Source organism: Microcaecilia unicolor, chromosome 8, assembly GCF_901765095.1.
Source record: "Microcaecilia unicolor chromosome 8, aMicUni1.1, whole genome shotgun sequence".
In the NCBI taxonomy this organism is placed as follows: domain Eukaryota; kingdom Metazoa; phylum Chordata; class Amphibia; order Gymnophiona; family Siphonopidae; genus Microcaecilia; species Microcaecilia unicolor.
The window spans coordinates 59,922,119-59,947,507 of NC_044038.1; the positions used below are offsets into that span (position 1 = coordinate 59,922,119).

Below are 25,389 nucleotides of genomic sequence, written 5' to 3' on the forward strand. Positions count from 1 at the left end.
GATAACAACCATTTATAACAAAATAAGGCTCTTCTCAAAAGCATAGCTTATCATAGGAAAAGATTGGTAGAAAAATAGTCAGTCAGTCACTCATGGAAATATAGTTTATTGTATTAATTAAAAATAAAAGGCCACTCTATACAAATCTGACCAAATCACACATTTTTTCTTTAATTCCTCCAATTAAAAGACTCACATTAGTCAAAATACACCATAGTGATATGAGTATGGCAGTGTGACGTCAGCATAGTTAAAGAATTTGCTCTTTTTATTCTTTCAAATCCTATATAATGTTGTAAAGAAATATAGCTACATCTATATAGCTAGACAGAATATCTAAATAGATATATAATATAGATATATCTGAATATACCACTGCTACTACAGCTTTTAGGTTTGAAGGCGGTATATAAGAAATTAAAATAAAGCAAAGTTACTCACCTGTAGCAGGTGTTCGAGGTCAGCAGGACAAGTATTTTTATAGCTGGGTGATGCCATACGACGGAGTCCAATGCAGGCACTGAGTAGCGAGATGAAGAACTTTTTAGCAGCGTCAGATCGTCCATGTGCTAGTGCCATCCAACCCGACCCATGAGCACGGATCCCTCAGTCATTGTAAAAAGCTAAGAATTCAACTCCAAGGGGGAAGTGGGAGGATATGTGAGAATAATTGGCCTGCTATATTCATAGAACACCTGCTACAGTTGAGTAACTGCTTTCAGAGAGAACAAGCAGGCGTTCATGTTCTCACAGCTGGGAATCAATAGCTACCAGGTTCACCAAAAACAATGCTAAGACAATAGGAACTCGAAACATCGAGGCCTGTTATTCAATTAACCTGAAACAATTTGCTTACTAGTTGTGTAGGTGAAGCCTCTAACAGAAAAATAAAAAACTGGACCTAGGGTGTTGAATTGGACTCTGGACACTAAACAGATTTTCCAGGTCTGCTTGCTCGAACCAGATGTCTTGGGTATCCTGCTCAAGGAAGTAAAGAGATGTGAACATGTGGACAGAAGACCATGTCGCAGCTTTGTAAATCTCCTCTATGGAGGCTGACCTCAAGTGGGCTACCAATGTAGCCATGGCTCTGACATTAAGAGCCCTGACATGACCCTCCAGAGTCAGCCCAGCCTGGGCATAAGTAAAGGAGATGCAATCTGCTAGCCAACTTGAAATGGTGCATTTGCTGATGGCTACCCCATCCTGTTTGGGTCAAAAGAAACAAAAAGTTGGGTGGACTATCTATGGGCTTTAGTCTGCTCCAGATAGAAGGCTAAGGCTCACTTGCAATACAGGTACACAGTACACTCTCACCAGGATGGGCATGTTTTGGGAAAAATGTTGGAAGAACGACTGACTTATTAAGATGGACCTCTGATACTACCTTAGGAAGGAAGTTCGGGTGCATGTGGAGAACTACTCTATCGTGGTAAAAAAAAAAAACAAACTTAGTGAGGGCGCAGGGCCAGCTACTAGTGCCTGAAGCTCACCGACTCTGTGAGCTAAAGTGACCACCACTACCACAAACACAACTTTCCAGGTCAAATACTTCTAATGACAGGAATCAAACAGCCCAAAAGGAACTTTCATCAGCTGGGTGAGGACAATGGTGAGATCCCATGACACAGCTGGAGGTTTGCGGGGGTTTTGTCAACAACTAGAGGCTGTACAGAGATGGTGATAAGCACTAATTGCACTGAGATGAACCCTTACAGAGTTGGTTTTGCAGCCGATCTCTAAAAGCCTTTAGAGAGTGTTCCAAATGGCCCTGAGCTCAAAGAGATAGATATGGTGATTTGTTTCCTGAGTAGATCAAGTCCCCTGGGTGTGAAGCCCACCTACATGAGCTCCCATCCCAGGATGGATGCATCCATGCACCTTTTGAGGAGTGAAATTTGGAATGTAGTCCCACAGTCAAATTCGTCTGAACTGTTCACTAGAGAACGGCATGAATCAAATCTGGAGGAATCAGGATGATATCCGCTAGGTTCCCAGCCACCTGAGACCACTGGGAAGCTATGGTCCATTGGGCTTCTCTCGTGGAGTTGTGCCATGGGTGTGACATGCACTGCTGAGGCCACGTGGCCCATCAATCTCAACATTTGCCGAGCTGTGACCTGCTTTCTGTTTCAGACTTGTGAGGCAAGTGCTGATCATGTGTATTCTCTCACTTGTGGAAGAAAAGCACGAGCCTGTAATTTATCTAGCAGGGCTCCTATGTATTCATCGCTGAACAGGAAGAAGGTGGGACTCAGTGTAGTTAATGACGAACCCTAGTAACTCCAACAACCGAATAGTTAGGCGCATTGACTGACACCCCCTCCTGTGATGTGTCCAGCTATTTGTCCAGATAGGGAAACACATACACTCCTAGCCTGTGTAGATACACTGCTACTACGGCTAGATGTTTGGTGAAGACCCTAGGAGCTGATGCAAGGCCAAATGGCAAATATGCGGTTCTGATTTTGGCATTTCCCTATTCAAAATCAGAGATACTTCCTGTGAGTGGGAAGTATTGAAAAGTATTAGGAAAGGAATGGAAAACAAACATGAGGACAGTACAATGCCTTTGTATTGCTCCATGGTATGACCGTACCTTGAATACTGTGTTCAATTCTGGTAACCGCATCCTAAAAAAAAGATATAGTGGAATTAGAAATGGTATAGAGAAGGATGACGAAAATGATAAAGGGGATGGGACGACTTCCCTATGAGGAAAGGCTAAAGCGGCTAGGGCAAATCCCAGGGCAAGCAGTTGCTTCCCAAGTCTGACTCAATAGCAGATTATGGACTTTTCCTCCAGGAATTTGTCCAAACCTTTTTAAACCCAGATACGTTAAATGCTGTTACCACATTCTCCGGCAAAGAGTTCCAGAGCTTAACTATTTATTGTGTGAAAAAATATTTCCTCCTATTTGTTTTAAAAGTATTTCCATGTAACTTCCTCGAGTGTCCCTTAGTCTTTGTACCTTTGGAACGGTAAAAAATCAATTTACTTCTACTCGTTCTACACCACTCAGGATTTTGTAGACCTCAATCGTACAGCCCTTCATCCGTCTCTTCTCCAAGCTGAAGAGCCCTAACCTCTTTAGCCTTTCTTCATACGAGAGGAGTTCCATCCCCTTTATCATTTTGGTTGTTCTTCTTTGAACCTTTTCTAATTCCACTATATTTTTTTTAAGATACGACGACCAGAACTGAACACAATTCTCAAGGTGCGGATGCACAATGGAGCCTCTGCAATTATCTATATATATATTTTTTTTAAGATACGACGACCAGAACTGAACACAATTCTCAAGGTGCGGATGCACAATGGAGCCTCTGCAATTATCTATATATACTTTTTTTTTTTTTTTTTTAAGTAGAAAAACTCCACAAGATATAGAGAGAGAAGACTAAAGGGCTCACTTCATTCCACCTGCTGGAGAATGAGTATACTGAATCTAAGGCTAGTTGGCCAGGGCTCTTATTGGCTCTCTAGAGTCTGCTGCACCTCACGCCTGGAATAAACTTCCCGAGCCTGTATGTCTAGCCCCCTCTTTGGCTGTTTTCAAGTCCAAACTTAAAGCCCACCTCTTTACCACTGCTTTTAACTCCTAACCACTCCTCACTTGCCCTATCCTTTTTATCCTCACCTCTTTATTCCCTAACCCTTAATTGTTCTGTCTGCCTGTCTTATCTAGATTGTAAGCTCTTTGAGCAGGGACGGTCTTTTCTGTGTATGGTGTACAGCGCTGCATGTGCCTTGTAGTGCTATAGAAATGATAAGTAGTAGTAGAGTCAGAACTCTCAGTCTCCACCTGTTGGAAGGAGTGCACAACCCACCAGTCATTTCCTGGACCGGTCCGGAGGGACGCTAAGGAAACGTTTATATTCAAGTTTCTCTCTTCCTCCCTGCTCCGTAGTGTCCTGTATGCCTCCCATTCCCTCCCTCTCCGCCCACCTCTTCCTTGAACCGGAAGAGCTCCCATTCCCAATTCCACCACCTTCCTCCTCCCAAACAGATTAAGCCCCCCCCCCGACCTCCTGTACAGCTCTAGTGCTCCAGTGGCAAGCTTAGGCAGAAGCAATCCCCACATGCTCCTACCCATGCCATCTCTGTAGTTAAAACAGCTGTTGTGACTTCCAACGGTAATTCAGCAAGATTGCCACTGAGGGAGATTGCAGCAGCACAAGCTATGTCCACTCACTCCAGCCTGTTGCAGGTCCAGTCTCAAAATGGCCAGCATAAAACTGCCACTAGGGGTCGTGGACAGAGGAGTGGCCTAATGGTTAGTGCAGCAGGCTTTGGTCCTGGCAACCTGGGTTCGATTCCCACTGCAGCTCCTTGTGACCTTGAGCAACTCACTTAACCCTCCATTGCCCCAGGTACAAAAGCTTAGATTGTGAGCCCTCTAGGGACTGAGAAAGTACCTTCATATAACGTGTATAGCATTGCGTACGTCTTGTAGCACTATAGAAATGATTAGTAGTAGTAGTGGTGGCCATATATCTGCAACAGACAGGAGCAAGTGGGCATCACTGCTACCTGTATGACCTGCCTAGATCACCAGGGAGATTCCAGGGAGATTGGAGAAAGGCCTGGGGGGGGGTAGTTAACCAGATGCCATTCAATATTCAGACTGGTGCCTAGTTACTTCAGTTGCTAAAGAAAGGATAGCCTAAAAACATATAAAGGGCATCAGCTCATGTGCGTACTTTACTCCCTAGAACAGGTGATGACACTTGAAAGGAATTGTCCTAGAATTTTCTGCAATAAAGATTTATCTTTCAGACAGAAGAAACAACTTGAATTATCTGCAGCCTAATTTTCTGTTTTTATTATATTCAGCTTTATATTACCTTCTTGCAGAATGCACAGTCCTGAATGTTGAAACCAGTAGATTAGATGTAACCCTTAAACTGCTTAGTCACAGCTTGCTGTAAACCTCTCTACACTAGTTAAAAATTCAGCAGCAAATGGGTGCTAGCAATACTGATTCACCAGCACTAATACCACAAGACTGCCGCTAGAAGTCGCAGCGACCATTTTGAGGCTGGAGCCAAAATGGCTTGGAGTGAGTGGACATCGATCCTTCCCGTTGGAACCTAGATCACCAGGAATCTTAAAAGGTAAGCCAATACCAATATCAAGCTGGGGCTCGCGTAAGATCTGGCAGTCAGCTCAAGCTTGCATGGCCCCAGATATTTGGTTCTTTTAAACGACACAGTAATACACAAATATTGTTAAATAATTACTTATAAATGCATTCTATCAAGTCATCATTGTCAAAAGTTTATACTAGTGTATCATACTTGTGGATGCATTTATAGAAACAGCATTAGAGCTTCAGAGGAGAGTCTTAAGATATGAAACTTAAGATTAAAAAAAAAAAAAAAAAAAAAAAAAAAAGTTAAGAATGCCTATCGCAAGGCCTCTTTACATACCACTTCCTTTGACAACTTTAGTATTCTGCCTGTGGTCTCCCTCACTGAGATCCTTTATTGCAGGTACCAAAAAAGTAGACTGCAGCTTTCCGAGAGCCATTTCCAGTGCTGCTCTATGATTCCCTGCCAGATACCGTTAGTGAGTGAGCTAGGAACAGCTCCTTTCTTCCTTGAGGGCCTCTTCAGCATTATTTCAGCAATAATTCCTGAACTCTAGAGCCTGACCAGAGAAGCAGGCAAGAACCAACAATTAGATAGTTGGCTTGGCAGTGCAGAATCTAAAGGGAAATTAGGTTCTTACCTTGGTAATTTTCTTTCCTTTAGTCATAGCAGATGAATCCATTACGAATGGGTTGTGTCCACCTACCAGCAGGGGGAGATAGAGAACACTGAAAACCATAGTGCCTCCTGGACGGCTAGCTCCATCTGCCTCTCAGTATTTGAAGCTTCCAAAGCAGTGTTAAACCATAAAAGTAGCATAACATGAACTTTCCTCAACGAACGCCCCAGAACAGGAGCAATAACACAAAGGAGGGACGAACTCAACCTCCTGTAGTAGAACAGAAATCCTGAAGACTGTTTTCCAACTTCTCCCAATGAGGGAACATGTCTGCAAAAAAAAAAAAACTGAACACAAAACAGAGCCAATCAGGGAGGGATCATGGATTCATCTGATATGACTAAAGGAAAGAAAATTACCAAGGTAAGAACCTAATTTTCTCTCCCTTGTCATCAGCAGCAGATGAATCCATTACAAATGGGATGTATCAAAGCAATCACTAGATAGGGCGGGAACAAGCCACACCACGCACAAGCACTTGTGCTCCAAAAAGCGCGTTCCTCCTGGCAGCCACATCCAGCCTGTAATGACAGGCAAAAGAGAGCTTAGAAGCCCAAGTACATGCACTACATATCTCTTGAAGAGAGAGTGCTCCCGTCTCAGCCCAAGAGGAAGAAATCGCTCTTGTGGAATGTGCCTTAAAGGCGTCAGGCGGAGGCCAGCCAGATAGCAGATATGCAGAAAAAGCCAACGGGCTTCCTTAAGCCAACGGGCTATAGTGGCTTTAGACGCTGGAGATCCTCTGCGAGGACCTGACAACAATACAAAAAGGTGATCAGAGGTCCTGAAAACATTAGTCATTCGCAGGTACTGCAACAGAGTCCTTGCACACATCCAAAAGGTGCAACTGCCCAAAGGATTCTGGAAACTCCTCCCTAGAAAAGGAGGGCAGAAAAATAGGCTGGTTTAGGTGAATGCAGAAACCACCTTAGGCAGGAAGGAAGGTACAGTACATACCATTACTCCGGACTCCGAAAATTGCAGAAATGGGTCTCGACAGGACAGCGCCTGGAGCTCAGACACCCGTCTCGCCGATGTGATGGCCCCCAAGAAGACTGCCTTTAAAGTCATATCCTTCTCCGAAGCCCGCCGCAGCGGCTCGAAGGGTGAACCCTGCAGAGCCTTCAATACCAGCCCCAGGTTCCAAGCCGGACAAGGTGCCCGCACGGGAGGATGGAGCCGAAGAACCCCTCTAAGAAACCGTGCAATGTCTGGATGCGCAGCTAAGGAGAGGCCAGCGACCTTCCCTCGAAAGCACGCCAATGCTGCCACTTGCACCCGCAGGGAATTATAGGCCAAGCCTTTTTGTACACCATCCTGCAAAAAGTCAAGTATCGGCGAGACAGACGCCCGCATGGGTGTGATCGCCTTTGGAACACACCAAGCCTCAAATGGGCGCCAAATCTGGGCATATGCAATGGAAGTGGACCGCTTGCGGGCCTGCAAGAGAGTGGAGATGACCTTGTTAGAATAGCCCTTGTCTCTCAATTGCGCCCTCTCAATAGCCATGCCGTAAGACCAAAGCGGCAGGCGTCCTCCATGGTTACCGGGCCCTGCGTCAACAGGTTCGGTGCCAGAGGCAAAGGAAGAGGAGCCTTCACCAGCATCCGCCGGAGGTCCGCATAACAGGGCCGCCTGGGCCAATCCGGGGCAATGAGAATCACCACTCCCTGGTGCAGCTGAATTCGCAGGAGTACTCGCCCTATCAAGGGGCAAGGCAGGAACACATATAGGAGGCCCAGAGGCTAGAGTTGAGCCAAGGCAACCAACCCCGCCAAGCGAGGATCTCTCCGTCTGCTGTAAAAGCACGGGACTTTGGCATTTGTGCTTGACGCCATAAGATCCACTATGGGCGTTCCCCATTTGGCACAGAGTTGAAGGAACACTTCGTCTGCCAACTCCCACTCCACTGGGTCGATGTGGTGTCTGCTTAGATAATCGGCTTGCACGTTGCTCTGACCTGCAATATGAGCTGCTGACAGGAACTGTAGATGCAGCTCAGCCCAGTGGCAAATCTGAGCGGCCTGCGCGGCCAGTGCTCTGCACTGCGTTCCGCCTTGACAATTTATGTAGGCCACTGCCGTCATATTGTCCGACAGCACTCTGACAGCCAATCCCTCCAAGGTCGATTGAAAGGCCAGCAACGCCTGGAAAATTGCTTTTAACTCCAAGCGATTGATGGACCACTTCGATTCTTCGAGTGTCCACAGACCCTGGGCATGCCTCTCCTGGCAATGAGCTCCCCAGCCCTTCAGGCTGGCATCGGTTACCACCAGGCACCAGTCGGGGAGTGCTAATGGCATTCCTCGCCGCAGCTTGCTGTCTGAGAGCCACCCCTCCATGCTGAGTCGGGCCGCAGGGAGCCAACTGAGTCTGCACTGATAATCCTGGGAAATGGGAGACCAACGTTGTAGCAGGGAACACTGCAGCGGTCTCATGTGCGCTCTCGCCCAAGGCACCACTTCTAGGGTGGCCGTCATCGACCCCAATAGCTGGACAATGTCCCAAGCTTGCGTGCAAGGCATCCTCAGGAGCAGACGGACCTGATTCTGAAGCTTGCACCTCCTTTGCTCGGGTTAAAAAAAAAAAAACAATCCCGAGGCTGTGTCGAACCGAACCCCCAAATACTCTAGAGATTGAGAGGGGGTCAGGTGACTTTTGGGTATATTGACGACCCAGCCCAGAGAATGCAGTACTGAGACCACTCTGGCTGTTACATGACAACTCTCTTCTGCAGAGTCCGCTCTGATGAGCCAGTCGTAGAGGTACAGGTGAACCCGGATACCCTCTTGCCTGAGAAAGGCAGCTACTACCACCATTACCTTGGAAAAGGTTCGGGGAGCTCTGGCGAGGCCAAAAGGCAAGGGCCGAAACTGAAAGTGTTTCCCCAACACCGCAAACCGGAGAAACCGTTGGTGCGGGGGCCAAATAGGGATGTGCAAGTAAGCTTCTTTCAGGTCCAGAGACGTGAGAAACTCTCCTGGCTGAACCGCTGCAATGACGGAGCGCAGGGTTTCCATGTGGAAATGCCGCACTTGTGAGTGACTTGTTGACTTTCTTCAAGTCGAGAATGGGCCGAAAAGACCCGCCTTTTCACAGCACCACAAAATAAATGGAGTAACGACCGCAGCCGCGTTCAGCGGGAAGCACGGGGATCACCGCTTCCAAGTGCAACAAGCCTTACAAGGTCTCCTCTACTGCCGCCCGTTTGACAGCAGTGCCGCATCGGGACGCCAAAAACACGTCTCTCACCGGGGCAGTAAATTGCAATCTGTAGCCGTCTTTGATCAGGTTCAAAACCCACTGATCTGAGGTAATCTTGACCCACTCCTTGAGAAAGAGGGAAAGACGTCCTCCAACTGCAGGAATCGAGGAGTGGGTCAGCGCACCATCATTGAGAGGGTTGCCCATGAACTCCAGGCCTTGAACCGGCTGCTGCGGAGCGTCTGTCCTAGCGAAAGGAGTTCCTCTGCTGAAAACAGGCACGCAAAGGAAACCTAGCAGAACGCCCCGGGCGGTACCTTCTAGCTTCACGGAAGCGAGGTCTGGAAGAGGAGGGAACCGCCTGACCCTTGGAAGAAGGCCGCGGCCTATCCTTGGGTAACCGCTGGGGTTTAGCATCCCCCAGACCCTTGACAATCTTCTCCAACTCCTCACCAAATAGGAGAAGGCCCTGGAAGGACAACTTCACCAACTTTTGCTTAGAGGCCATGTCAGCCACCCAATACCGTAGCCATAGAAGGCGGCGAGTGGCCACTGCCACAGACATACGTTTAGCTGAGGCTCTGACCAGATCATAATGACAAGGCCAACTCCACAAGGGGCTCCGCTCCATCTCCGGGCTGTTCCACTGCCTGTTGCAACCAAACGAGGCAGGCTCGAGCAGCATAACAACTGCACACAGACGCCCGTAAGGCTAGGTCTGAAATTTCAAAGGACCGTTTCATTGCTGATTCCAGCCGTCAGTCCTGCATGCCCTTCAGGGCGCCCCCTCCCTCTACTGGGAGGGTAGTCTTCTTCATCACAGCCGTAACTAGGGCATCTACTTTAGGCACGGCCAAGCGTGCCAAGTGCTCCTCACTAAGAGGGTATAAGTGCCCCATTGCCCTGGCAACTTTCAAAGGCCCCTCGGGGTCAGCCCATTGAGCCGAAATAAGCTCTTGAATGGAGTCATGCAAAGGAAAGGCTCGAGCAGGCTTTTTAGTACTTGCCATCCTCGGATTACCAGAGGAGGACTCGCCAAGCGCAGGACCTTCAATAAAGAGGGCCTGCAAGGTGTCAGAAATAAGCGCTGGCAGCTCCTCGCAGTGGAAAATCCTAACCGTGGTGGGATCATCTGGATCCAGTGGCAATCCGGCACCTTCCTCTGGCTCCTCAGACCACGAAGGCCTGCCAGACCCCTCAGCCCAACCACGGGGGGGGGGGGGGGGGGGGGGGGGGAAGGGGGGAGGTGCACCACTCTCTGAAGGGGAATTTACTCTTCTAGGCTTCTCCTGCAGCCAATTGTCTGAGGAAAAAACGCCTGACGGCAATCCCAGGCTGGCCTCCACTGGAGGGGAACCAGGTAGCAATGCAGATTCAGACACCTGCGGCAGAGCCCTCTTTAACATGAACGCTTTATGTAAAAGCAACAGAAACTCAGGGGAGAAAGGCTCACCCTGGTTTCCCGGTTCCAATCCGGGGCAAGCAGCTCCTCTGGTAGCCTCCATCCGAGACTCCCCTCCGGCCTCAGACCCCTCCGCTCCTGCGGGGGTCGGACCATGCGGCACATCCAAGATGGCGCCCTGCTGCCAGCTTCACCGAGCGGGAAGAGACATCGCTCGCCATGCTCGTGCCGGGCCTGACGTCTGAAGAGCATGATTTACAGAGCCCCGCTGCTGATCTGCGCTTGCCACAACGTGAACAGCGCTTAACAACCTCTGCAGCCATCGCCGAAAATGGTGGAAAATTTCAAAATGGCGGATTTGCGCCAAAAACGCCCCAATTGCGGGCCCTCCCCGGAGGAGCTACAAGACGCTCTTACCCCAACAGACCGAGTGTCAGAGCTCCAGTCACGCTGCACAGACAGAAGATAGCCTCAGAATCACAGCGCTAACAAGCACGTCGCGGTTTTGTTTTTTTAATGCTGTGAGGAAAGTTAGAGGCAACAGCTACAGAAGCACTCCGGAGGTCCAGAAGCGTGGGAAAGGCACGGAAAGGACGAACCGATGTGCCTGCATTCACATAGAAGCGAGTGGGAAAGGCAGAGACAGGGCAAACCTATATGCCTGCATCCACATAGGGGGAAGGGTAAGGCAGGGGGAAGGGTAAGGCAGGGAAAGGGCTAACCTATGTGCCTTTAAAGTGGAGCTGCAATAGCCACAACACCCCTGCTACAACTGGCAAAAGCACAGGAGCCACCCCAGGCAGATTCTTGAAGGAGCTGAATAAGCTGCGTCCAACCCTGCTGGGAGATAGAGAATACTGGGAGGCAGATGGAGCTAGCTGTCCAGAAGGCACTATGGTTTTCAGTGTTCTCTATCTCCCCCTGCTGGTAGGTGGACACAACCCATTCATAATGGATTCATCTGCTGCTGATGACAAGGAATACCAATATACAAGGAGTTGCAATAGTCTAACTTTGCACCATGCTCTGTACCGCCACTCGAAAATCATCCTGGGGCAGCATCAATTTGATCTTACTAAGGACTCAAAGCTGCAAAAAGGAAGCTTGAACAGTCTTCATAACTTGAGCCTGCATCTGCATTGTCAGGTCAGCATCCAAGACTACACCTAAGCTTAACACCTGATGTTTAATCAGAAATGTCAACCCCTGAAAAATCAAGATCTAAATATAGTTCCCTCGTGCTTTTATAATCATTACTTCTGTTTTTCATTGATTCAGAACGAGAGCGTTCTAATACATCTGCCTCTAAATCATGAACACAATTTTTCAATTTTTTCAACCTATTACTGAACTGAGCATCCACATGGAAGAAAAACTAGATATCTGCATAATTCTAAAAGGACCTTACAAAGAGGCTGCAAATACAAATTGAAAAATAACACAAACAGGGCAGAGCTCTGGAGTACACTAATGGATAGAGGATTTACATCAGAAACACACTGTGTTGGTTGTAAGTAGTGTTGGTTGTAAGCAGTGTAAGTGATGGCCTCACACACCCAAAGGGCTATGGTGGCCTTGGAAACCATATGACCCTTCTTACTGCCTCCAAAAAGGACGAAGAGCTGGTCAGAAAGACAAAATTCATTCGTCACCTCCAAATACCTGAGAAGAGCCCGTCTCACATCGAGGCAGTGAAGAGCCCGGAATTGCTTGGGGTAATCTTCCCGGTGAAAAGTCGGCAAATGCAGAGACTGCCCCAAATGGAAACAAGAAACCACCTTGGGCAAAAACAAAGGAACTGTCCTAATCGATACCCCCGCCTCCGTAAAACGCAGGAAGGGGTCTCTCCAAGAAACATCCTGCAACTCTGAAATTCTCCGAGCCGAAGTAATGGCTACTAGGAAAATCGCCTTCAAGGTAAGATCCATAACTGTAATCCCCGATAAGGGTTCGAAAGGAGGACGCTGAAGCACTTTTGAGAACCAGATTAAGGTTCCAGGATGGCAGAACTGGTACGTGTGTAGGACGCAACCGATTTACGCTCCTCAACAAATGAACCACATCTGGGTGGGAGGCGATCGATGCCCCCTGAAGCCGGCCTCTAAAGCATGCCAGAGCTGCCACCTGCACCTTAAGAGAACTCAACGAGAGTGATTTCTGTACACCCTCCTGAAGAAACGTGAGGATAACCGATACTGAAGCCGCTGACAATCCCAAACTCGCACACCACGAATCGAAGGTACGCCACACCCTAGCATAAGCTATCGAGGTGGATCTTTTCTGAGCCTGAAGCATCGTAGCGATAACCGCCTCCGGATACCCTTTCCTTCTCAACTTCGCCCTTTCAAGGGCCAGGCCCGTAAGACCAAAGGGGGAGGGATCCTCCATCATGACTGGTCCCTGCAGCAAGAGACCGTCCTGCGCCTGGAGCCGCAGAGGACGATCGAACAGGAGCCTGACCATATCCGCGTACCAGAGACGTCTGGGCCAATTCGGGGCCACCAGGATCACTCGACCGGGACGACTGGCAATGCGAGTCAGTAACCTGCCCACCATAGGCCACGGGGGAAAGGCATACAGCAGGCCCCTGGGCCAAGGTTGTAGAAGAGCATCGATGCCTTCCGAGCCCAGCTCTCTTCCCCTGCTGAAGAAACGGAGAACCTTCGCATTGAATGTGGTGGCCATTAAGTACATCACCGGCATCCCCCAACAGGCAGCTATCTGATCGAAGGCCAGAGGGGAGAGTGTCCACTCCCCCGGCTCCAACTGGTGGAGACTGAGAAAGTCCGCTTGCACATTCTGTGACCCCGCTATATGAGCCGCCGTCAAGAGAGAGAGATGAGTCTCTGCCCAACGGCAGATCAGGGCTGCCTCACGCTAGTGGTGCACTCCTGGTGCCCCCCTGACGGTTCACGTAGGCGACTGCCGTCGCATTATCCGAGAGAACTCAAACTGGGCAATCACAAGAAGAGACAAACTCCCGAAGGGCCAGACGAATCACCTGCAACTCTAAGTGGTTGATGGATCAAGACGCCTCCATCGAGGTCCAAATGCCCTGCGCTGTCTGTTGGAGGCAATGAGCCCCCCAATCAGACAGTGACGCATCTGTGGTCACAATCTTCCATTCCGGGGTTTGCAGAGGAATGCCCGACACCAGATTCTTTTGAATGAACCACCAGTGCATGATTGTGTGCAGACAGGTCAAACATGGCACCCGAACCTCATAATCCTCCAAGAGAAAAGACCAACGGCTCAGAAGGGGGCGCATGTGAGATCTGGCCCACTTTACGAAGTCCAATTTAGAGGCCATGGAACCAAGAACTTGTATATAGTCCCAAGCCCGTGGGTTCAGAGTTTGGAACAGAGCTCGCAACTGACCCTGCAACCACTGTGCTCGAGGTGAAGGAAGAGAAACTATCCCTGTTCGGGTATCGAAGCACACTCCCAAGTATTTCAGCGTCTGGGAGGGCGTAAGGCTGCACTTTGGGAAGTTGATCACTCAACCAAGCGATTGAAGCAACCTGACCACTCTGTCGGTTGCCCGTCGACTCTCCTCGAAAGAAGACGCCCGCACAAGCCAGTCTAGATAAGGATGGACTTGAATCACTTCCTTTCTAGATAGGCCGCCACTACGACAAGGACCTTGGAAAAAGTCTGAGGTGCTGTGGATAGGCCGAAGGGCTTCGCTTTGAATTGAAAATGACAACCGAGCACAGCAAAGCGAAGAAAACGCCTGTGGGGAGGTCAAGTTGGAATGTGTAAATAGGCCTCTTTGAGATCAAGAGACGTCAAAAACTCCCCTAGCTGTACTGCTGCGATCACCGAGCGGAGGGTTTCCATGTGGAAATGCCGAACCCGTAAGGACCTGTTGACGCACTTGAGATCTAGGATGAGTCGCCAAGAACCAACCGCCCTTTACTGGCACCACAAAATAAATGGAGTATCGACCGCACCCTCTTTCTGCTTGGGGTACAGGCTGGACGGCTCCCAGTCGTAAGTTGAGGAGGGTGTGATAAACTGCCCGTACCTCGGCGGGAGATTTGCAAGGAGATTCCAGAAACAAGTCTACTATCGGACAAGCCAATTCTAACTTATAGCCGTCTCTGATAACCTCCAAGACCCATCCGTCGGATGTTACCCTGGTCCACTCCGCCAGGAATAGAGAAAGCCTGCCCCCAATAACCGGCTGGAGATGGACCAGGGTCCCATCATTGGGCGGACCTAGTTGCGGGCTGGTTTCTGTTAATGGCAAGGAAGGCCCGCCTGTCACTTCAAAAGGGCTGAGGTCTCTGAGAAGACCTTGCTCTCTGAAAAGAGGCCCTACGACCTGGAAGGTAACAACGTGTATTCCTAAACTTAGGTCTAGGTCTCACTGGTTGCACAAATTTGAACCTGTCCTCCGGGAGGCGCTGGCCCTTAGGGTCACCGAGGTCCTTCACAATCTGTTCTAGGTCTGTCCCAAACAAAAGCTTTCACCTAAAAGGAAGCCTTGCCAGCTATGATTTAGAGGCCACGTCTGCAGCCCAATGTCGCAACACAGCCAGCGACGCGCGGTGATCGAAGCCCTCAAAAGATCATAAAGAAGATCCGCAAGGAAGGCTAAACCGGACTCTAAGGCCAGCAAAACAGCCACGAGGTCCTCCGATGAGGCTTTCCATACCCATGATAAGCATGCCCGCCCCGCATAGGAGCCATAAACTGAAGCTTGCAGGGAAAGGGCCGCTACTTCAAAAGGACAGCTTCAAGCAAGTCTCCAACTTACGATCCTGAGGATCCTTGAGCGCCATGCCACCCTCCACAGGGAGAGTGGTTTTCTTAGTGACCGCTGAGATTAATAAATCCACCGTAGGAACCTTCAGCAAGTCTGACAGCAGCAGGCAGCGCGTAAAGACGCGACATAGCTCTAGCAACCTTAAGCCCACTGTCTGGCATATCCCACTGCACCAAAACAAGGATTTTCATGGCCTCATGCACATGAAAGGAACGAGGTGGGCATTTGGTGCCAGACATAATAGAGGGCACAGGACCTGTTCCCCCTGGTGATTCAGGGTGAAATAGCCAAAAACCTCAAAAACCCTAATAATCAGGGAGGGAAGCTCTTCCCTGCGAAAAAGGCGGGCAGCCGTCGGGTCATCCCCCTCCTCAGAAGGCAGGGTGACCTCATCTGCCAAATCCAATGATTCTGAGGGACAGCCCGGAGACAAAACCGGGCCATCTGTGTCACATAGCTCCTTGGAATCCAAAATCTCCACCCCGGGACATTTTGGCAGGAAAGATTGAGAGGCTGCAGCAACTGAAGTTTGCTGAGGAAGAGACGGGGCAGCCTGAAGAGAAGCTCCTGACTTCTTCAGAAGAAAGGCATTGTGCATCAATAAAACAAAATCCGGGGAAAAAGGAACAAAGGGACTCCCCTGCTCCCTCTAAATTGCTTTCCTCCATCGGAGACTGGGCCACAGAAGCACGCTGTACCTCCTGCCTGTCAACCGCCACATGCGGAGCTAGTCGCGCCTGAGAAGAAAAATGGTGCCCGCCAACGCGCACTGCACTAACTGCCTCGAGGAAAACGCCAAAACTAGCCCCTGTGCTTCCGACTCACCGGATGACTGAGGGGAGAACCCCCCGTCGCACTGAACACCCACTGTGGGCTGACGGCAGCACGACTCACACTCCCCCGACGCTGCTCTCCGGCCCCCACACCAGGAGCAGTGCTTAACCGCCTCAGAAGGCGCTGACATGCTCCACAAACGCCTGCCCCTCAAACAGACTCGGCAGCCCGTCTAGCTCCTCCATATGATTAAACAAAAACAAAGTCTCTTAAAGAGACACCTACCTTTTTTTTTTTTTTTTACTCAGGAGAGAAAGGCAACACCCAATCAGGCCCACAGCCCTGGGCGATAGGAGAGACCGGGAGGGACCTGGCACCACTAGGTGTACACCAGAAGCTACAAACAGCCACTCAACCCCTGACTGTGCTAAACTAGGCCCAAAGGACACCAGTAGCCAGATCAAACCAGAGCTGCACAGAGATGTCCCTCCACCTGCTAGATAGAGAGAATACCGAGGTTTACTTGGCTGCACAGATCCACATACAGCAAACCTCAGAGGTCCTCTCTATCTCCACCTGCTGGTAGAGGGACACAACCCACAAGTCTCTGGATTGATCTGTGGGACGCTATGGAGTACTGAGGTTTACTTGGCTGCACAGGTCCACATATAGCAAACCTTGGAGGTTCTAGCTCCACCTGCTGGTAGAGGGACACAACTCACAAGTCTCTGGATTGATCTGTGGGACGCTACGGAAGCAAAAGTTAAAAAACACACCAGGAAAGAAGCCTTTATATAAGGAACGGACAAGCAGCAAGGACACTTACATCTGAAAAAGATTTCCTGGTTGTTACATTTTAGATTTAGCTATATCAGTTATACCGTACACTGCTGCTGAAATTGGAAAACCATATCAGTGGTACAAAATACCATTAAGCCATGTTTAGGCTGTACCAGGCCCCAGAAGGGAGAAGTGGGCTAGGCACAGGAGCGACAATATAGTGTGTGTGTGTGTGTGGGGGGGGGGGGGGGGGGGGTCCAGACATGTGCCAATGGATCAGCTGCATCAGTCCTCAAGCTCCAGTACTTCAGAAGTACTAAGATCTGTCAAGGGCAAAAGCCATGAAACCACAACAGGGGTTCTCAAACCAGGCCTCAGGAACGGGACCAGGCCAGTCTAATTTTTAAGATACCTACAATAAATAAGTATGATATAGATTTGTACACATTGGAGACCATGCATACAAATTTATCTCATGAATGTTAGTTGTGTGTATCCTGAAAACATGGGCAACTTGATGTGTCCCAAGAACTGGGTTAAGAACTCCTGGGCCAAAGACATGCATAGCTGTCATGCACTGATCAACAGGTTTTGCTGGAAACATGGGCTGCACTCACAGTAAGAACGCTAACCACATAATAGGCTGTAAATGTGACAAGCAAACAATCTGAGCCTGCTATGGCAGAAGAAACTGGAGGCCCTTGTGGTGACTACCAGACAGGGAAAAGGGGTAAGAGAAAGGTGTTTTGACAGAAATATTCATTTGACTACAAATAATTGTGTGTTCTGTTAGTACAAATATATTTTTTCACAGCACAGAGTAACTAATTTATCCAGACTGGATAACCAAAACATTTGTATATGAATTGTTTCTCTGAAAAAAAATTCTTCTCTTGTACTGTTATGACACATCTCTCTTACACAGCAAAATCTGTGCTGAGCTGCATTTGAAATTGTTTAAACTTCAAAAATTTAAAATAAACTTTTTAAGAGAATATAAGAATAACCATACTGGGTCAGACTTATGGTCCATCCAGCCTAGCAAACTGTTGAAGACAGGATACTGGGCTAGATGGACTATGGGTCTGACCCAATATGGCTATTCATATATTCTTAAAAATGTTTAGGGTCTCAGGGGTATATAGGAAAAGGGAAAGGGACTTGATATACCACCTTTCTGTGGTTTTGCAACTACATTCAAATTATATACAGGTACTTATTTGTATCTGGGGCAATGGAGGGTTAAGTGACTTGCCCAAAGTCACAAGGAGCTGCAGTGGGAATTGAACCCAGTAGCGCTTTAGAAATGTGTTAGTAGTAGTAGTAGGAGGATCAAAGTCCACTACAGTAACCACTACGCTACTCCTCCACTATATATAAAAATATCCCACAGTAGCCATTTTTTTCAGCAAAACCTTTGGCAGGGATCTTGCATCAATACTAATTCTCATATTACAAAAGTACCAAACGTTTGTTAGGAGTAAACAGTAGTTTAGTGCAGATTTTGCTTACAACAAAGAGTCGTAAAAGAAAAAAAAAAGTATTCTAAATAGAAGGAAAAAAAATCCCTTCTGAGAAACCATCCTTGTAAGAGACTTTTTGATCATCAATTCTGGACAAAATGTTTACAGTACACTGAAATCTGTTGTATGAAAGGTGAAATAAATACTAGAAATCAAAGTGGTTGATATGTGAATTCTTTGGCAACAGTAACCTTCTAGAGTTGGAAGACACAGGTCCTCAGAGTATCACTAAGAAAGAGAGCTATCACAAAAGATGAGCAAGAAATACATCAACAAAAAGCAGATAAAAACCATATGGTGTATCCAGTGTGTCCATCCATATCATTTACTATCTCTTCCTCTCCCTTAGATATCCCGTGTACTTGTCCCAAGCTTTCTTGGATTCAGAAACATTCTTCGTCTACAACTTCATCAGGTGTACACATCCCAATGTTTGCAATAAGGCTCACTAGGGAGAGCCAGACCAGTAATAAGATACATAGTAACATAGGGGTTTCTATGGAACTTTGGAAGGCTAAGTGCTTTGAAAATATGCCTGTTAGTAACATAGTAGATGACGGCAGAAAAAAAACCTGCACGGTGCACCCAGTCTGCCCAACAAGACAAACTCATATGTGCTACTTTTTGTGCATATCTTACCTCGATTTGTAACTGTCATTTTCAGGGCACAGACCGTACAAGTCTGCCCAGCACTATCCCCGCCTCCCACCACCAGCTCTGGCACAGACCGTATAAGTCTGCCCAGCACTATCCCCGGCTCTGGCACCCAATCTCGGCTAAGCTCCTAAGGATCCATTTCTTCTGAACAGGATTCCTTTATGTTTATCCCACGCATGTTTGAATTCTGTTACCGTTTTCCTCTCCACCACCTCCCGCGGGAGGGCATTCCAAGCATCCACCACTCTCTCCGTGAAAAAATACTTCCTGACATTTTTTTTTTTGAGTCTGCCCCCCTTCAATCTCATTTCATGCAGTTTAAGCAAAAAGGGGTGAAGTGAAGTGATTGGGGTTGCTTTAATTCTTTGCCGGTTCTGAGGAAGGATTCTGCTTCAATGCAATCTATTTTAAGGATATTGAATTTTAGCTGAGTTAATAAGGTAGACAATATATTAATGAATTGATGCAAACCACTATTTGTGCAGACCCTTGTCAGATCTAGGTTCTGACTGAAGAATCATTTAAAAGCTAAAACATCTTCATGGTCATTTGTCTTATTGTCCTGAAATCAGTAGCTGGGTTTGTTTTTTATTTTTTTAAATGTGAGCAGTTTAAGATTTCAGCTGATTACCGTAACTTTAGATCTATTTCTAATGTGCCTTTTCAGAGTTAACGGAGAAGGCTGTTTCCATCCGAGTGCTGAAATTTCTGAAAGAAAGCAATTTTCCAGCAGCACTCCAGGAATGGCCCTCATGGAATTAGATAATCTTTACCTTCAACTGGATCAGAATTCTATGTTAACTGGTATTACTTAATACATCTCCAGCATTTAATTGAAGATTAACTGCAACTTGCTGCAGCAATCGGCTGATTTCAGTATCCAAAGACAGATATGCCCCATTACCTGAAATGTCCCACTGGGCTCTATTATTTCTCCTACTCTGTTCAACCTTTGGGAAAGATGATTCAGTAGTTTAACATGATCAATGCCGTTCTCAGCGAGCACTCACAAATTCCATTTTTGTGTTTTCCATAGACATCAGGTCCTTCAGTCTGTAAAGCCCTCCTTTAACAATTTCAGTCTGTTGAATTTAGCCTAAGAAATGCACATTCTGCAAGCATTTGGCAGCATTTATATGATTAGCTAAATTTGTAGCACAGTCTACTGGTTCTTACCCAGCTGATACATGACTGTAGATTATTAGCACAGGACAAATTTGATAATCTCTTAACTTATTACTATACAATTATCTACTTCACTGATCGCCACACTTATGTAGGAAGCCAATATTTTCTTTGCATATTAACAATTTAAAGCAGTCCATGTTTTAATGGGGAGGTTCGATTTTACATTTTTATTACTAATGCAAAACGCAGCCACACGTATTGCGACAAGAACAGGATAACTCATGCTGAATAAACTGGACTGGTTCCTGATCGTGTCCTACTTACACTTCAAGATTATTTGCCTTGTTTTTAAAATCTGTCCATTTGAGAAACCAACTGGTTAAAACCAGTTGTAGTTATGTTCCTCTCAGGCTAAACTGCCTCTGAAGGCTGGTTTATTAACCAGTACAAGGAAACACACTTTATGAAGCCCTCTTTGTAGATTCTAGAGCCATTTAATCTAAATTTCCCCCATTTAAAACTTTTAGAAGCCCTCTTTGTAGATTCTAGAGCCATTTATTTAATCTAAATTTCCCCCGCTTATTTAAAACTTTTAGAAAACCTCTCTTTCCTAGGCTTTTGCCTACCGAAGTCCAAATTCTTAGTCATTTTGGGGTCCTTTTACTAAGTCACACCAGCGTTTTTTTTAATGCTCATTAAAAAGAAGCGTGCGCTAAACACTAAAGATACCCATATAGTCCTATGGGCATCTAGCACGCGCTAAAAACTCTGCCATGCCTTTGTAAAAGACCCCCTTACACATTAACCCTGGGATCCTATACACGGCATCAATTTCCACACAGAAATCGAAGCATATTCTACAATGAGCATAACTTAATTGGTTAACTAGCTAATCAGTGCTGTTAACCGGAAGTTAACAATTATCAGTACTAATAGGCATTAAGATTTACGCGAACAACTTGCTAAGCGTATTCTGTAATGTGATGCGCCTAAATTCTAACTCGCATAGCTGAAAAGGGGGTATGGCCATGGGCATTTCTAAAATCTATGTACGTAGTTATAGAATATTAGTAAAAAAGGCCCGTTTCTTACACAAATGAATCGGGCGCTAGCAAGGTTTTCCTTGGAATGTGTGTGTTTGAGAGAGTGACTGTGTGAGAGAGAGTGAATGTGCGAGTGTGTGTGTGTGAATGAGAGTATGTGCCAGGGACCCCCCCCCCCCCGGTCTGTCTCCCAGTTGCAGGGTCCCCCCTCCCTCCGTCCCTCCCTCCCAGTTGCATGCGTATGGTGTGTGTGGTTGTTTTAGATAGAGAAATGTTGGTTTATTTATGTTACATTTGTACCCCGCGCTTTCCCACTCATGGGAGGCTCAATGCGGCTTACATGGGGCAATGGAGGGTTAAGTGACTTGCCCAGAGTCACAAGGATTGTTGTTGTAACACTATGTGTATTCAGGGATATGGGGGAGGGGGGGGGGAGGGAGTCTGTGTGAGTGAGAGAGAGAGAGAGAGAGAGAGAGAGAGAGAGAGAGAGAGAGAGAGAGAGAGAAGAGAGGTTGTTAGGGTGCTGAGTGGGCGTGTAGCTGGATTAGTTTGTGTATGATGTGGAGGAGGGGGGGCAGAGCGTAGGGGGTTTGTTTGTGTGAGACTGTTTGTATGGGGGACAATTAGTTCCCTTTCGTGAGCCTTGTAGCAGAAGAAGGGTTGTGGGTTGATTTATCTTTTTGTTTTCTTATGTATTGTGTGATTTGCATGAGCAATTAGAGGTGCCTTCGTTTTCCCACATCATTTTATGTTGCTGCAAAAGTAAAAGAAAAAAATAATTGAAGACCTGGCTTGAAAGACAAATTGAACGTTACTATAAATAAAAGCGATGCGCCAAAACTCTTTGCTCAGTACATTCGCTGTTGCACAGCCCTAACTGAAATACACTTTTCCGTTAAGCGCTGAACTACTTGCCTTTTTGTGTGTGGAAAGAATACTTTGACCGGCTATCCTCAGCGTAAATGAAACAGAGACTCGTAAGCATGGAGCAGAGCCGACAGTGAGTCACTCACAGCAGCAGCAGCGAATATGGCTCTGATGGATTATGGCATAACGTAACTATTTAAAAATATTGTTTTTTCCCCCTCCATTAAGTATGTATGTGGTTTATGTTGATGAAGGGCAGCTGTTGGGCAGACTACTTAGAAATCCATCATCAAGTACATTCAAAGGCATTATTTTGTAATATCCCAAGAAACACTACTCATACATAGTGCCCACCCATATTAGCTCTGGGCTCACCCAAAATGTCAGGTCTGGCTAAGCCACTGGAACAGACTACAACAGTTTTGCAGAATTTTCTCTGTTATCATGTGCTAAGCTGAGTGTTATTTAATTGTTAAGAATTTTCCTTTGAAGGGGCATGGCATGGGCAGAGAATGGGTGTGGAAGCGTTAACCAGCTAGCATATTATGATTAACACAGACACACTTAGCGTCTCCTAGTAGGAGGCAAAGTGCTCCCACATTTTACACTAATGGGAACATTAGCACATGACCTGGGGGGGGGGGGGGGGGGGGGGGGGGGGGAAAGAGATAAGAAAAAAACCTTACAGAGCTGCATAAAATCTGGCCTTAGGCCCAGATGCATCAACCAAACGTAAAAAAATCAAAATCGTAAAAGTACTTAGCGAATTTTAAAAAAACGAAGAATGCATTAAAAAAACAGCTCAGAAATGTTCGGTGCGGTATTGAAAAGTACAAGGTATCATTCGTCCGTAATCCCCGTCGGTAAAAGGCCCCTAAAGCATGCGCAGAGCAGCCAAGCATTATGCTGGCTGCTCTGCGCATGCCACTGTCAAAACAAAAAAAAAAACACATGGCTCCCAAAATAAAAACAAAACTCAAAAAAGGACCGGGAGGGGGCAAATGCGCTCGTCAGGAGCGTCCTGTTTGAACAGCCTTGCCCCCCCCCACCCCGTCCGAGGTCGCCGCTGCTCCCCACATTATAAATTTAAAAAGCAAAACGAAGAAATCCTTACTTTAGAAGCCCCGGCCGGCCCCCCTCCATTCCTCTGTACTTTTCTGTCAACAGCTCCGCCTCCTGACTGACACCCTCCGCCCTGTGCCCCGCCTCCTCCGCGGGTCCTCGCCGCCATTCCCCCCCTCCATCGGGCCCCCCTCCCTCTTACCGGGCCCGTGCAGCACCTCTCACCTCTATGTGAAGGTGCTGCACAGGCAAGAAGATCAGCCGACGCTTCTGTCTTCCATTCTTCCTTCGCGTCTCTCTCCTTTTGGGCCCGCCCCCGTCTGACGTTGGTTACTTACGTCAGACAGGGGTGGGCCCAAAAGGAGAGAGACGCAAAGGAAGAATGGAAGACAGAGGCGTCAGCTGATCTTGCCCGTGCAGCGCCTTCACATAGAGGTGAGAGGCGCTGCACGGGCTCGGTAAGAGGGAGGGGGGCCCGATGGAGGGGGGGAATGGCGGCGAGGACCCGCGGAGGAGGCGGGGCACAGGGCGGAGGGTGTCAGTCAGGAGGCGGAGCTGTGGGGTTGACAGAAGAGTACAGAGGAATGGAGGGGGGCCGGCCGGGGCTTCTAAAGTAAGGATTTCTTCGTTTTGCTTTTTAAATTTATAATGCAGGGAGCAGCGGCGACCTCGGATGGGGTGGGGGGGGGGGGGGGCAAGGCAGTTCAAACAGGATGCTCCTGATAAGCGCCTTTACCCCCTCCCGGTCCTTTATTTTTTAACTTCTGGATTGCTTGCAGAGGGAGCGGGGAGCAGCGGCGACCTGGGGCGTCAATAAAGGACGCCTCTGGCGCGTGTTTTCACCCCCCTTGTTCTTTTTTTTTTTTTTTAGTTCTACATTAGAGTTTTTAGCCAGAGAGCCCTAACGAGAGGTACAGACCTCTCGTTAGATTTCTCGGCGTTTTCCTTCGTTAAACCAATCGGAAAACGTTAGTGCATGTCATTTCAAAAGGGTTTCTACACTAATTGCTCATCTGCATTCCATTTTCGTTAGCTGCTACGGTCCTCGAAAAATGGGCTTTAGTACATGAAACGGTTGGCAATTTCTTCGATAAAGGGTGGTTAAAGGGTTGTTAAAGTTTTGTGCATCTGGGCCTTAGTGCACAGGAAAGTGCCAAGTTATGAGTTAAATCCAGATTCTAGTTAAAGAACCCCTAAGATTTTCTTCCACCTTGCCTTTATTACTTTTATTGTCCTATTCTATGTTATGCTGCTCTGGTTTTAGGGATTTTTTTTTGTGGTATGTAGCTACAGGCTTTAGTTTTGCTTATTTGTGTTTATTACATTTTAATTTTAATACATATTCATTTCTGATGGCTTTACTTAGTGGAACAGTGTGCCTAAGGAACCAAGGAGTCTTTTTACGAGTCCTTTTACTAAGGTGTGCTAACAGATTAGTACGTGTTAAATGCTAAGAAGCCCATAGGTATACAATGGGCTGTGCAGCATTTAGTGCATGCTAAATCCATTAGTGCACCTTAGTAAAAGGGACCTCTAAATTATAAAATATTTTGAAAGATTATCAAAACTATAACTATTCCCTAAATTAAGATCCATCACAGCTGGTAAAATGAGGTTAGGGCAATTAAGATTTGAGAAGGTCACAGCAAGCCAGATTGGAAGGATAATATGGGAAAATTAGGTTCTTACCATGATAATTTTCTTTTGTTTAGTCATAGCAGATGAAGCCATTACGTATGGGTTGTGTCCATCAACCAGCAGGGGGAGATAGAGAGCACTCAACTTTTCTCAGTGCCTCATGGCCAGCTAGCTCCACTGCCTCTTCAGTATTTGAAGCTTCCAAAGCAGTATGGCAAACCACAATGGGAATAACATGAACCTTCCTCACAGCGAATGATGGCCCCTTAACAAGGGCATGAACTCAAAAAAGGAGGGAATGAACTCATCTTCCTGGAGGGAATTAACTTGTCCTCCACTTTGTATAAACGGAGGGAATACTTGCATCCTACTGGAGGGCATAAACTCATCCTCCCAAACATGAACTGGAGGGAATGAACTCATCCTCCTATAACTGTAACAAGAATCCTGAAGACTGTTTTCCGACTCCCCAAGGAAGGAATATAACTTCAGGAAACAAGAACAGCACCTAAAATCAGAATCACTGCAATACAGACAAAATCATACAGGGAGGGCTCATGGCTTCATCTGCTATGACTAAAGGAAAGAAAATTATCATGGTAAGAACCTAATTTTCCCTTCCTTGTCATCAAGCAGATGAAGCCATTACGTATGGGATATAACAAAGCAATCCCTAAATAGGGTGGGAACAAGCCACACCACGCGATAGCACCTGTGCTCCAAAACGCGCATCCTTCCTGGCAGCCACATCCAGCCTGTAATGTCGG

The 25,389-nt window shown here is 47.2% G+C and overlaps 1 protein-coding gene across 1 annotated transcript in view; it reads right to left on the bottom strand.

The window, feature by feature from the left end:
* Nucleotides 1-25,389, bottom strand: part of XPO6 (exportin 6) — a 224,626-nt gene that overhangs the window by 177,740 nt on the left and 21,497 nt on the right. The gene's annotated exons all lie outside the window — the stretch shown is intronic.